This window comes from Temnothorax nylanderi, unplaced genomic scaffold (assembly GCF_030848795.1).
Source record: "Temnothorax nylanderi isolate EJ_2023f unplaced genomic scaffold, tnyl_v1.0 TNYL_tig0004_pilon, whole genome shotgun sequence".
Taxonomy (NCBI): Eukaryota; Metazoa; Arthropoda; class Insecta; order Hymenoptera; family Formicidae; genus Temnothorax; species Temnothorax nylanderi.
This window is the reverse complement of record NW_027249066.1, coordinates 2,879,668-2,895,921: the sequence shown is the minus strand read 5'-3', so window position 1 is coordinate 2,895,921 and position 16,254 is coordinate 2,879,668. Positions and strand designations below refer to the sequence as shown.

At 31.1% G+C, this 16,254-nt stretch overlaps 1 long non-coding RNA gene across 1 annotated transcript; it reads right to left on the bottom strand.

The window, feature by feature from the left end:
- Positions 1-1,916: 1,916 nt before the first annotated feature.
- LOC139774640 (uncharacterized) lies at positions 1,917-7,030 on the bottom strand. The gene is made up of 2 exons (XR_011718628.1): positions 4,550-7,030; positions 1,917-3,803 (listed from the first exon to the last, which is right to left on the bottom strand). It is a non-coding gene; the product is annotated as an uncharacterized lncRNA (long non-coding RNA).
- Between the last annotated feature and the right edge of the window lie 9,224 nt (positions 7,031-16,254).

Here is a 16,254-nt window from a genome sequence, read left to right as displayed (position 1 = left end):
TTTACTAATATAAATCATATGGATTGAGTTCCCTTAAAGGCTCTTTTTAGTTACAATTTTAAAATCGAAATATACATCAGATTCGCATTTTTGAGTCTTTCGGTGGAAACTCGGGAATTTCAAAAGGAGTGTAGGAAATTGTATGGTCGGCAATCTTCACGAAATTTTATTTTATCGTGATCTATTCTCTAGTTTCACATTATGCTCCTTATATTCATATAGGAAAAAAGATAATGAGTGTACTCATATCTTATGTACATGCAGCTTTTATTTCGATAATCAGTTTCTCCTTACTTCTAAATTATTACACATTTTGTATAAATCGTCAAAGAAAGTATAAAGTATCCTTTAACGAAATAGCTACCAATGGTTAAAATATGTATGAACTTTTTACAATGAAATGTAACGATAATTATGTTTCGAATAAAAATATGATACATTTATTATCGAAATAATAATAAAAATCATTATTTTCTTTATAAACACTGACGTTATTATCATTTTTTATTTCGATAATCAGTTTCTCCTTAGTTCTAAATTATTACACATTTTGTATAAATCGCCCAAGAAGGTATAAAGTATCCTTTAAAGAAATAGCTACCAACGGTTAAAATATGTATGAACGTTTTACGATGAAATGTAACGATAATTACATTTCGAACAAAAAACAATGCAGCACCATTTTATATTAAGTGACAGTTACCTGTTATGAAAATGCATATTATGAAAAGATCACGCGTTTAAATTTAAAATTAGATTGTCTTCAATAATATCTCACTCTCTAAATAAAAGATGGTGTTATATATACAGTATATTTACAATATAAACTATGAAAATTATGGATAAAAAACTTTTATGTATGAGCAATAATATTAAACGTAAATAAATTCAGATAATAACATGGAAAATCTAGATAACAATATTTAAAATTGTTTTTATTAATTTTCTTACATTCTTTACATTTCTTCTACCCCTCTCTAAAAAAAGCATGGAAAATCCATTGTTTATTTTAAAAAATTGCTTGAAAAATTTAATATATTATATTTTTCAAACTATTCAATTTATATATGAAAATAAAAGATAAAAAAATAAAAATATTGAAATTCAGAAATAAAAAATATAAATCAATAAAGGGCAGAGTCAGACGTTAAGAACATTTCATCGATTATGTATACGATTACAATATTGTTATGTGGATTTTCTTGATTGTTGTCGATCGTTCCAAATGTTTTTGCCGTTCGGGATGGCTACGCGATGGACGTTGATCATGTGCTTCTTCAACATCCATTTATGTCTAATTCTTGAACCGCATATAGAGCAACTGTACTGTGGATCTTTTCCGCATTCTTCCCGTTTGTGCCTGACCAATGACTGCATCCATTTGTATTCTTTCCCACATTTAGAGCAATAGTGTCTGCCCAGTCTCTTGTAATAGTCCATCATGATGTGCGGCGATGGATCTGGAAAAAAACAATGAATGACGCGTTAATGCATTCGAATACCTATTGACGCATCCGTGGAATAAAGTGTATAATTATCTTGCCGTTTTAGATAACGAATAATCGATTACACTTGCTAATTTATATGTGTCAGACATCGACGTGTAAGTGTGTATCGATCGTTTTTTATTTCTCTTAAATACCTATGTCACAGATAGTTAAATACTATCATTTTAATTCCTTTTCCCACATAATTATTAATGTTATCTCTTAAACTATTGAGATACCCCGTACACTTACCGTTCTTCTTACAAAAATTTATCTTACTTAAAAATCTATTTATTTAAAAAAAATGGTAATTTAAGTATATCTTAATTTTCATAAGTATGGTATATAATAAAGAAATACAACGAACGAAACCAAAATTGTTTCCATTAAATTACGGGAACAGTGATGTTATTTAAAAAATGCAGATCAGAAAATGTACCAATGCTATATTTTTTTTACATTGTGATTCTGAAGACGTTTAGATTTTCGTTTAGAAAACTTTCAGTATTTTACATTTTATGTCTTGTCTTATACAATAATTCATTGCCACGTTGTCACTTTAACGATAGTCGTAAAACGATTATCACATGAGATAAACGTCTACAACTTACATATCGTTACAATCTATTTTACAATATTGCTTATATCATAGACTTGTTGGAGTCTATGTTACAATAATGTTTGTACCACAGACTCGTTACAATCTACGTTATAATATTGCTTGTCTACTTTTTTCAAGTGCAATGTGGCGCACACTTAATCCTTACATCCCGCATTCGCTCCATTATTTTTAAATTATACCATATTAACCTACGTATCAATCTTATCTGTTAAATACTTTTCCCTGTAAAATTTGTGAATTGTTCTCACGCCTCATATTTCATCCTTACATTGCATTCCGCGACGTATACAGAATACTTACGCGAATGCGACTTTCTGTAAGTAAACTTTCTTGTCATGATACATGTGCCTTGTCGGGGACATTTTATAGAAAGTGATAAGTTATACACAGGTACCAAAAAGCGTGGCTGATATCCTAGACAATTACACATCTATGTAATTCTACACGCCATTGTACGTACACCGGCGATAAAAAGTTATAATTCTATGTTCATTGTCTCGTGTTTCTCCATTTAAGTATACTCGCTGTTATGATTGTTCATATTCATAAAAATCATTACGTATCAATATAAATTATCATTTTTCAAAGCATTGCTGCTCTGATATTTTAAACTAAAAAATCTTTCGCATAGCTTATATATAGTTTCAATTTTTCGGTGAAAATTCTGTTACTTTCTCATCTTAAATATGTAGATTGTCGGGTCTATTTTCTTTTAATATATAAACGATATATACATATTTATTTATTTAAAAGAATATATACATATATATCGTGTCTATATATAGACATCTATAAAAGGTGTTTTATAAAGTCAGTAGTTAGAATGAGTTTTCATAAAACTGAACACTTTTAGAAAAGAGTAGTATATTTAAGATAAAAATGTTATGAAAAAGATTGCCAAGATAAACTAATATTACTAGCTTGTTAAACTATAATAAATTTTGGAAGAGATGCTACCACATTTTCTAACACATAATGATCAGTAAAAATGATTAATGCGATTTATTTATTTTATCAAAATATGCATTTTCTACATGATATTTATAATCACTTTTCTTAAGCAGATCATTATTCACAATAATATCTCCTTCAAAGAGAATATGTATAATCGTTTTCGATTAATTAAACTATACCGTCCTGATTTTTCATTTCGATGATTCGACTATTTTGTATATTAAAATAAAATCGTCCGATAAAAAATGATCATTTAGAAATATTCTTTCGAAACGCGGATAACATGATACATAAATCCTGAAAATGTGTACAATATGAGATAATCTTCCTTTTTCACTTCATCGCGGAAACCAGTCGTTTTCTTACATCTTACGAGTAATTTGCATTTGTATACTCGGATACTCAAACAATATGGTGATACTCAAGAACATGGTGGGCGGTTTATATCGGTCAGGTCGCAGTAATCGTATTCTTCGAGAATATAGGCTTGATTTTTGTCAATGACGGATTCCATTTGTGGGGGGATGAATTTTCCTATTTGTGAACGTTGTTCTCATGGCGTATCAGATAATCCTTGCGCCGGAATTTCCTGCCGCAAACCGTGCAAATGTGTTTCGGCAACACGCCGCATCCCTCGCGTAGATGCCTCGTCAAGGAGTCCGTCCACGTATAACGCTTGCCGCACTTGTAACACGTGAACGGCCGATCGTAGTTGACGCGGCAATGTTCCCTCTTGGATTCTGAAACAGACCGCAAAAAGGCCGAGAGGTGAGATAAATTTCGTCGACGGTCTCTTTTAACTTTTGCACTTGACTCACATCGCAATAAGTAATGCCAATTTAATCGAATCGATCATTTTGAAAGATAATTGGCAAAAGCCAACTAACAGAAAATCATCATATCTTAGCCTTTGCCATATCCTTTTTTTCTAAATATTATAGCTTTAGTTGCAATTTAAATGTCGACGATAATTTTAATTCGACATTGTCGACTTTCTCTAGTGTAACAAGTTCTGTGTTGCAATAGTTTATATGCGCGGATCGTAAAAATTTTGATAATCGAAGATTTCGATAATCGAAGTCTAGAAGATAAAGTTGCGTAAAAAGATACTTCTTAATTTCTGAAGCAGTTGCAATTTTAATTTCATTAACTCGCATCTTTTCAGAAGTGATCGATTCGTCATAATATGTTAACACATGCTAGGACGAATAGTTAGATAAATTAAAATAATCGAAGTAATTAAATAGGGAAGTTTTTCAATAGTGCAATAGTACAGTTACAGTCTTTTAGGGTCGTTCGATACACTACGTGAATATCAGTGAATATTACCACTTTATTTTTCTAAAACGTTAGATAAATATTACTAATAATTCTGAATTATTTATAATAGAATGCGTCTCGTGTTTAGATAGCTTTAGTTTACAAGCACGTAATAAAGCCTTTCTCGTTAAATTATCGAATTGTTCCTCATTTAAATAAAACTTACGTCAATCAAATCATGAATTGACAATCCATAGGTTGGTAGCACATTATTTGCATATCTTCCTAAAGGATTATCTTTAGTTGAGATTCCACTCTGCAAAGAAACTAGAGGACTTAGTTGAGAATATAACTGAACACTAAAGTACCTGAATTAAAACAGTTTTTCTTTTCCTTATCTCTCGGCAAAGTTACACCCAGAAATAGATCCAATAGATTAGCGGGCAAATAGCGTTAGATTAAGGGTAATTAATGGTAATAATAAATCCAGTAAAAAGATATTTTCATATATATATTTTTGAAAAAAATAAAATAAATCAAAATATGGCAATAAAATATTTGTTTCTAAATGTATATGATAAAAATTTTACTTGTAGGTAGAAAAAATATAGCTTAATAATTTAATAGACATGATACAATATTAATGCAATATTAAAGTGTGTATGGCATATGCCATTACAATATTGATATATTGTTTCGCTGAAATCATAACTTTATTCTTTCATAGATACGTGTTTCTTTTCGGATTATCTTACTTTAGGGAAGTAACAAATGTGCGGATAATAATTCGTCGTGTATAAAAAAAATGCTCAAAAGATTAAATTAAGCGCTATATCGAAAAGAAATGGTAAGAATTGATAATCGAAATTAATTAAATGTTAAACGTAAAAACAATTTGGCGCCGCAAGATCGAATGTTAACCCTAGCTCGCTACACTCCGGTCCAGTGAACCGCTGAACGTTTTTCGGTTTTCTAGTTTTCACATAATAACATAATTTTCTAGTTTCCTAATAATTCAGTTTAAATTCAAATCATTTTCTTGACCTGATATTATCATAAACATCTAATTCAAAGTCTGTATTTCCAATTTCTATAGTACCAAGCTTAAAAATATTAATTGGAATGAAAATGACAATGCGACAAAATCGAGTGGTCTCACGGACCGGAGTGTGGCGAATTAGGGATTCGAAAATAAGTGTGGCTAGCTAGGGTTAACTGTCTATAATATTAATCAACCTTATGCGATAACTATTTATGTATAATTAATATTATATCGATAAGTTCTAAAAAGTAGGTACATGTTATACAAAAGATACGTTATGCAATTTAACAATCTGAAATACAATACATGAAACAAATGTATCATCACGTGGTAGATAACACGTTAAATCAGTGATAACATGGCTGCATTCGGGGAGCGCGCTATTAGCGCTATTTGCTTATTCTATCCTTGTTTTACATTTAATGAGCGATGAAGATAGAATGAATTAGCGCAATAGCGCTAATAGCGCGCTCCCCGAATGCAGCCCATATTAGTTCAATATTTGAATATGGTAAATTGTACATAAAAATTCTTTTTTGGTCATAACGGATGTATAATAAAAATGTATTATAATAGAAAAGGATATTGATCATCGTGAGGCATTATGAATTAATGAGTAAAAATTGCTCATTATAAACAATGTTTGTGCTTTTATTTTCTTTTTCTTTTATACAAAAATAACAATATTATGTATGTAAGCAACATGAATAGTCCGTTACAATTAGAAATTACTCCCTCGCTTCATTATTAGCAACATTAAGTTCAAGATTATTACGCAGTTATGTCTGAACAAAAACAGTGTAATGATAAAAAAATTAAATATTCCCACACTTGTGCACTATATCGATTATGAAGCGGCTGTATAAAGGGCTTCGAGAGCTTAACATTCACACAGATAAATTGAACGGGAAATTTTTACAATGGTACGGAAAGTTATTATTGTTATTATTATCATTATTACTATCATAAGTTGTGTACATCATTACTCTTCGAGTGTCAATTTACGAACGTTTTCGATACTGACGTCGATGTTCAGTATTCTAAACTTAATCTAGTAATTGCAGAATAAATGAATAACCAATTATAAGTAAAGGCAGATAAATTTGTTTTCCGAGAATAAATTCTATACAACAATTAACGTTTCTCGGTGGCTTCACCTAATGCTGCCTTTCAATGCTCATGAGGGTCTAACATTTGATGCATCTTTGTACGAAAAAACGTCAAGTACACTTTTCTTAATATACACTTCAGAACTAATTACGATTTATAGTATTCAACAATTTTATAAGAAAAATCTCTGAGATTTTAGATATCTCTGCGTCTTTTTATCAAAATAAATTAAAGATTTTCATAAAAACTTCAATAATTTTAATTTTTCTACATGTCGAAATATTTCAAACATATTATTTAAAAATCGTCGAACATTTAGACAGTCCAGTGGTTTAACAACAATTTCAAAAAAAGAATACTAGAAATATTTCCTCAACATTTGACTGAAATGTTGTCAAAATATAAACCATAACAAATAAAATGGATTAAAAATTTCTAAGATAAATTAAAAATATCTAAAAATGAGTAATTTAAAAGGGCTAATTTATTTTATATAATGATCAAAAAGCCTTGATCGCGCAGTTGCGCGGCCGGTCGATCAGTGAATTAATCGAAATCACCCTGGGTGTCCGTGAACCGTCCGTATGTGACGTTTGAAGTTGCATCGTTGATGAACCGACTTCTTACAGTAGGGGCACACTTGCGGCGGCTGGCCGCATTCCTCTCGCAGGTGACGGTTTAAGGTGCTCTTGTTGGCGTAAGCTGTCTTTTTGCACCTAGGGCAGGGGTACGGTTTGGAGTAAGTTAACGCATTCCGCGGCAACCGCTTCTTTTTACCTGAAAGCAAAATTCAAACTTTGATTAATGCGCACGATATACCTTCAGTATTCATCAGATATGAACTGCTCGTGATTTTCGCGATGCGTTATTTATGTGGATCAGCTGAGTTTGAGTCATTAACTTATCTTCAATTGGTCTCATTCAATCAAACTACTTGGATTCAAAAATGCTTATGACTGATAGTGATTAGTCTCGACAATTCATAGAAAAGGCGCGTTTAGCAAACCGAAGAACTTTTTACTTAATAAAATATAATAAAAGGCTTAGATCTCGGAAAATATTTGTCTATTGTTTCATGTAAAACACTCTTGTAGTATTGTCTTGATCATAATATTGAAAAAAAAATATATATTTTTTAAGCATGTGACACTTTGATTTTGTTAGTTTCGATGATGATTATGTGTTTCTCGAACATGATCTTCCAAGTCTTCGTAGTCGTATCTTCAGGCAATGTTCTCGTTCGCAAATCATCTTATTTACAAAACACTCGTTATAGGATGTGAAACCTTCAATTATTCAACTGCGCGTATTAATTTATAACACGCATATAATATAATTTTATTATAATTTTATTATCACGTACACACACATGGACTAACAATTATAACAAAATTATAAACTACAATAAAACACCGTAAACGGGGTCTCGTTTAACTAAGGCCTCAATGTATCTTTCATTTAACGTCCAAATTACAAGAATTAGTCAACTTATCACAGAATTTTCTCGACCGCAAAATCGAATTTAGCGAATAGAGATCTTCCAGCGATGCAGCCGTCGATCTCGAGATCATTAGCAGCTTAGCTCATTTGCGATTAAATCCCCATTTCGATTAATAAAGTCATGCGATATAATCCTCATGGGAGGAATACAATATTTTTATATGCTAGCATATCCTAATATCTTTTTATATGACAGTTCAATTGCAAAAACCCTCTACCAGTAAGATTACAGTGTATTTATTATGCAACCTTATATTCAATCAACGAATAAACTAATGTCTTATATTATAGCAGTGGCGGATTTATATCTTTGATCGAAACTATATTTATAGAAAGCTCTTTTTTAAAAAAGATTCTGTTTTTATAAATATCTCTATATATAAAACAGTTATTTATTGTAACAAAATTAATAATTTTTTCCAAAAATAGATACATAGATAATAGATAAAAGAAATAATATAAATTGTATTTTAATTAACATAATTTTTTTATTTACTAAAATAATTGAGACATACATTTTCAAGATAAAAAAATTGAAATATTTTAGGTAATAGATCCATATCAATACATATCGCGTATCTTGATATTGTGAAGCTACGAAGCTTAGGTTTCATTAGCTCACCGATAGATCTGCCACTGTATGCAGGAAAGGAAATGCTAATTATAAACTAATGGATGTAATAGCATAATAGGGCAAAAACTATGAATTTCGCGAAGTACCATTCTCGATCTCGACGGAAGCTGATGGTTAATTAGTCACTCTCCTATGCTTAAAAGCTCTTCGCGAAAAGTGTCGATTGTAACCGCATTCTTCCTACAGTCGCACGCATATATTTATTCTTCAATGCATTATCAATATTCTTCTTACATCTTCAACGTTATTTCTATCTTAACAAATTATATCGAAATGTCTTCAACTCGCAGTCTATTTACGACATCTCTTGAGCCGTCGTGTCAATTCAAAAAAAGAAGATACCCAATTACTTATTCCGCAGTCTTTACAAAATATAGTTTTCAATATAATGATACAAACAATCAACAGCCAATCAGAAATTTTACATATTCTTCAATAGTTAATTTCTCATCAATATTTTTCGATATTTATATATACAATGGATCGAAGAGTAAAGCACAAAGAGTCACTACATCACAATCACTATAAAATATGGCTAGTAATAATTCAAATCATTATATTCTTAAATCTCGTATATACTTTTAAAATAGCGGAACGCCTTATAGTTCCCTTGAAGTTCTACAGAATTATTTATTGTTAGACTCTAATCACAGTCCGCAATTTAACGCAAGCTACAATACATCTTCCAGACGATTATATTTTCTTCTATAGTGGACCCTCTCTGTCAAATAGCAAGGACTATCTGTCTCTAGATAGCAAATCTTCAGAGTTGCTCGCTCATCTTCAGGAGCAGCTGTTACGCCGACGCTCCGTACCGAATCATCGTGTCGCGAAGCGTTCCATGACAATGAGCTGCTGTTCACAAATAACGCCATGGAGATTCGGTCCCGAGCTTTCGAACATATTTACCTGCGGTGTCGAATCTGTAGACAAATTGTGAATAAACGGGTAATTTCTCTGTGAACTGAGCTTTCGCTTTTTATGCGAGTCCGGGTCGCGGTTGCGAGTAAGAGATTGTGGGTGTGTGTGGGCGCTCACGATTGCCACGGGTGGTGCCCTGTCCTCGAAGTTACACGGCGGCCCAAATTCCGAAATCATGTGAGAGTTGTGTTTCCAGCTGTTCTTTGGTAATGCGACGCGATTCCCGCGAGAGGAAATCTTGCCATGGACGGTTTCAACGTGACGTTGGTAGTTGCATTTCTGCTTAAAACCCTTTGCGCAGGGTATGCAATAGTATTTCGGAGCCTTGTGGCACTCGACTTCCAAATGGCGTTTCAGACTTCCCTTGTTCTTGTAGGACCTTTTGCACTTGTGGCAAGGGAACGGCTTGGCTGAAATTTATAGAACGGAAACGAATAAGTTATCAGGTTTAGTCTTGACGAAGCGAAACGGAAGAGGAAGCGTGCGTGAGCTTTAAAAGTATGAATGAATCTGTTCGAACCTGAAGCCCGCGGTAGAATCACTATGAATGCGAATTAATATGTGAAAACTATCGGCGAAGGTTTCTATATTCCGTTAGTACTGTTAATTCTCCATACGCGTATTACGACATTACTGAAAATTGCATTAATAAGAGAGGTAATTAATTGGTAAAATTAAAGTTAGCCTTCCAGATGTTTTCCTATGTAGAATTTCTGTCTCGCCGGCATCCCTGTTAATCTTCAAGTGACAGAGGAAATAAATGGTATAATATTATGACTGAAATGTTGCTTTATCCATCATGCCTTTATTTACAAGTCTTTTTTCAAATATCTTTGTTGATACAAATGTGACCTGCAATTTTCATAAAATAAATCTATGATTTATGTCATGGAAGCATATTTTACGATCCAGTCTGAAAAAATGAAGAAGTAGATCAGATATCGTTGATGATCTTTCCGGGAGAATGATGGTCGAGATTTATTTTTTACGTAAACGCAGGATAGAAGTTGCGTAAATTGTCTCGCAGAAGCAGCATCTATAAGAAGATTCTTATAGATACTGCTCTGTAAGACATTTATGAACGCGAACTGTCGGCTTTGGTATCGTTTCTTTGTCTGCAATTTCCTCTTCGCCTGTAAAGCACATGAAAAAATTGCGAGTCAGTCAAAAAAGCACAATAATACGAGAGCCAGTTACTAGACATTAAGAAGACAAGAAATGATCGGACAAAAACTACGTGGGAATAATAACTCTTCAAATCGAAATCTTCGAAACTTATAACTTTTTCCTCTTCAGAGCACCGCTTCACGATGCTTGAAAAATGCATCTCTCGAGAATCACAATGAGTCCCGTGACTTTATCGTGACTTCAGGAAAGAAATTTTTCTTTTTAGGAAAGACGAAACTCAAAACATAAACAAAGAACCAACGAATGACAATGATTCTTATATTCTTTGATAAGAACTGTTCGAATATCTCCACGACCAATCTTCCGAGTTATTAACTGATTTGCAGGTGACATAAAACGGATTTAGGTAACAAACGTATTTTTATTGTACCTTAATGGTTCAAGGATCCATATGAGAAACATTGAGAGCGATTAAGAATTCGATTCTTAACAAGATTGATTCGATGTATTATTGTATATTTTTCTTTTATAGTGATGGTAAAAATGTTTTATAAAATCTGTAACAAATGAAATAAAAGGAAGAGGGACAATAACTAAATATAATTAAACTCAGTTATTTTAAACAATTTTATAAAAATAAAAGTAAGTAAGAATAAAATTAACAGTTCATATTTGAAGTTTTTGAGTCGTTTATAACTATAAGGATAATTGATAATTTATCTTGATAAATACACAAAAAAGCGTTTTCTCTTATTTTCTTCTTTATGTATTTAAAGAGAATAAATAATATGTGAGACTTCTTTTCGATATAAACTTTTTTCCCATCTTCGATGTTGTGTACTTTTTCTTCATTGCCTTTCTTTTTATCTTCTTTAGAAGAGATTATTTCAAGAAAAATATTTTCTCTTGATCGCCACATCCAGCGTAACTGTGGACATCAATTTTCCGTTTCTTCTCAATCGATTGATCTTGACTTTTCGAGCTTTATTTTCTTTGTATGTTTTCGCGGAGATCGCTATATCTTCTGGTAGGTAACGTGCTGCCTCTTCGAGTGCCGTTGAAAGCTGCTGCGTTGCTTAAATAGCTTTCCATAGTACTTACATCTGAATTGTGGCGGTTTACTACATTCTTCTTGTATATGTCGAGTCAGAGAGACCTTCCAAGCGTAGCTCTTACCACAGAGTTGGCAGACGAATAATTTCTGAGACATCGATTTGCCAGTCATTGTATACTTGATAACTGAAAACGACAAAGAGATTAATGGCAATCAAATAAATCGCGGAAATCATTTGACTGATTCAGACCCAGGTAAAAAAAAAACTTGGTTGTAAAAGTCATAACATGTGAGAATGAATACATAACGTTCAGTATTATATACACATTAATTCGCTGAAACGTTCACCAGTCAATGAGTATGCCATCACCTGGCCATCACCTGATAACTAAACGAGGTTCTGTATTAATTAGGTAACACCAATGTTGAGATGCTCTCAACTAAAAATTTGAAATGCTGGGAAAGAAAGAACACTCGTAGCAAAAATTTTCACATTATACATATTCGCGCAATAAACAAACAACGAATATTGTTGTATTATACAGATATAAGATATGTTAAACAGGATAAAAATCTATACTATTAACAAAAATTTTGCATAAATATATAAGTCATTAGTTTAGCATTTTACATTATCAATATAATGGATCTTAATACATCACTGTAATGGATACTAATTATATTAATTGTGTAAGATATTTCCATGGAACAAAATAAATTAACAGAATAATAAATTAATATCTATATTGTAATGAAAAATAAGATAATTCGGAATTTAAACATTTTCATGTTATTTTCATTCCTTTTATTGAATAATTTTTACCTTCTTTTTTATAATATAAAATTTCATCTAGAATACAATAATATACACTGAGAAAAAAATGTTCTGCATTTTAGTAAATATTAGTTTGCATACAACTGTGACTCCATTTATTAAAATAAAGAAAATTTTCCTTTTTATTAGTATATGTGTGTGCACTGAGAAAAAAATATATATACTAATAAAAAGGAAAATTTTCTTCATTTTAGTAAATGGAGCCACAGTTGTATGCAAACTAATATTTACTAAAATGCAGAAAATTGTTTTCTCAGTGTATCAAAATATCGGAAAGGACTGGGTAAACATATTCACGATAATATAAAAAATATAAATGGTTATAAAGCTATGAAATCCTCCACCGTGTTTTAATCAAAAAAATTTTAAGAAGCGAAATCACCATATTGATCATCATCGGGTTAACACGCACTTTTCTTAATCGTGCGTTTCTTAGTCGTGCATATTATTTACAAAATGTTTTATCTTGACAATGCCGCACCGTATTACTAGATTTTGCTATAAGATCGTAATATATAATTGCGTGCAGTTTAATAAATTTTATATTTATTTAATCATAAAAGACAACATAGAACGAAGTATTTACTTAATTACAAGTCTTAACTTTAAAATTATATACAGGTATAGTCAGTCATATATGATTCATCAAAACGTATATAAAAGCTGCGCACAACTTTGACCGCATTGTCGTAGTCGTTGCGTAGATCTCATTGTCAGACAGATTTGTTGATGTAAATTCATCCTGCACCAGGCCGGTTTTCCGCTGGCATGCCTGGCATCACCTGAAAAAAAGGTAATCGATCGATCAGATCAGTTTCACACTCGCGTTTTCTCCTACTTACCAAAGACTTATGTGCAGCACGACGAAAAAGAACTGCTCCTTAGCTGTCATTAAAGCGCATAGATGCATCATATATCGCAATCTATGATCGCGATTAAATCACATCCATACAGAAATCTGGTACAGAAATTAACGCTGTATAGAAAAAAAGCTACAGATAAAGTTTAAGTTTACATAAGAAACGAGCATGTGCACGTAAGAAATAAACAAAGAAATATATAATTATGTCGCATAACAGCGATACAAATAGATATTGTTGTAAGAAAGTTGCTAATAATTTGATTAATTGTCTTAATTTCTTTAAATCTGTAAATCAACAAAGCGGAAATTAAAGTCATCAAGTTTTAGTGAAGATATCACATCACAATTAATATTTCTGTGACAAATATCAAATAGAACAAATACCGAAAGTTTGCATGGAATCGAGGGAACAATTGTGCAATATAGATATAGAATAAAGTAAAGAATACGAACGTTTCTGAAACAAATTTGTGCTATGCATTTTTACAAATTTTTTTTTATAATTCCTCATAATCTTTAAGATATAGCTTATCATATATTTTATTTTCAAGAATTTCTGGAGGGAGTAAAAAGGAGAGATGTAAATAAAAATTAATAATAGAAAAATATAATAGTTTCATTAAACAAGAAATAAGATAATAAATATTGTTGTCAAATTTTTATATTTGCATACACAGATATCTCTTTTTATTTTTACCATCACAATAAAAAGAAATGTAACCGATCAAGATATATTTTTGCATTCGAATATCGTAACAACGAAATCGAATTACTTTGTGATCTGCCTTAATATTACAGTCTCTATTAATATCATGATAAGTTACCTGATAAAGAAAATGTTGCACTCTTCATCAATTTACAAAGCTACACTGCTTACTCCAAATCACAGATATATTCAACTAAATTTATTTTAATATTATTGTGCGGTTTTAATAGCTATTTTTAAATCCTATACTATATTAAATTTTGATTTATGAAATTATAACTTACAAACATATTGCAAAAAAACCAATCTCAATTTTAACATCAATCTTAGTTTTCAAATGTTTTATATATTTAATTTTTCGAAAGGTAATTTTTTTCTTTCAAATACATATGATATTAACCTACATTATAATACAAGCCAATAACTTTTCTCTGTCATTTTTCTAAAAGATATATTTAGAAAATATAAGTATAAGTACAATTCAGCTTCCTAAAAGTCGTTTATGAATGACAAACCCTTTTCCAAAATATCATATATAAATCAGACAATGATTTATGTATTTGTACATGTTATTATGACCACGTTGAAGTCATGGCCTAGCCACAGATATCTATACTTAACTAGATCACTAACTCCGTCAAAAAAAGTGTGTCGGCGGGATTTCCGCGTTACCTACAACTAAAGCGGTGTGTTAGTGCGTATGTGATCACTAATACATGTCCACTGAGTATCACATACGTACACACACACGTACCGCGCGTCGCCACTGAGTTGTAGGTAACATAACTGCCAGCCGATCACAGTTTTTCCATAGCCAAAACAAAGAAGTTAGCGATCTAATTAAGTATAGACATCTGTGGGCCTAGCATAATGTTCTTTCTTAATTACTTAATAATTTTCGGGAAAAGTAAAGTAATCGCTTTACTAAAGGCTGGGTTCGTCTTGACGCTTTCAGCGCTGTAAGCATCACTCTAAAAGCGTCAGGACGAACGCAGCCTAAGTCGTTATCCTAAGACATCAATATTAACAGACATATGATAATGAGTCATTAAACTTCATAATAATTGATGCATAGGCTATATCTCGTAAAATATTCAGGATATTAATATTATGACAAGAAAATAACTCATTAATTTTGAGGTAACGTGTAATGCGTAGGTACTAGAACATATATTATTCTAGCATTCATAAATTTAGGAGTTTACGAAAATCTAGTATAAACAATAAGCATAAAAAATGACTAAAAATTGTATCGGAGAATCATCGGGCTTATAATATAACACATATACTTCTGTGTAGCTTAAATAGTTAATAATTATTTAAATCTTTGGCCAAGATTGTTAAGTTTCTACACTCTCTACATATTAAATGTGTATATATTTCAGATTAATGTTTTATATCGTATAAGCTTGATAATTTAGGTATTGCTGTGCATAATTGCTCTCAACGAGAATTATTGTTCATTTTCGCGTATATATGTATCTATCCTGGATAAATTAAAAAATTACGGTTGTGTAATAATTTTTTTCAATTTTATATCTATACAAAAGAGTATTGTATGTCCATCTTTTACACAGATATAAAACTGTATAATATTAAATAACTAATCACTTAAAACGAGCAAATAAAAAAATGTGATAAAAATTATGCAAACAAAAAGCTAAATAATTTTTATTAACAAAATTTTGCTTTAAAAAATTTTAAATAATTTAAAACTCGAAAAGAAATAACGCGTCTATGCTCTAAAAATCTATAAAAATTAAGGAACGAAAATCAACAGACTTACAATTAGAGATATTTTATCCTTAAAAAACAAGGAATTTTCATACAATTTTTGTAAAACTTAATCTTGTATCATTATATTATTGCTAACTTTAAATTTTCTGAAGCTATTTAGATTGTGGATACATTTAAAGTCTTCTGTTTACTCATTCATGACATACGAAAAATCTATCTCTAACAATTAATTCTTCATACATTGTTGTTGTTTTTACAATTAAAATACAATTAAAATGTGATTGAAATTTTTCAGTGATTATAAAACTGGACCCATTTTTTATATTTTTTAAATTTAAAACATTATTTACAACGCTATTAAAATCGTAGACAGTTTGCGCCCGGGTTTAGGATTTGTGTGAG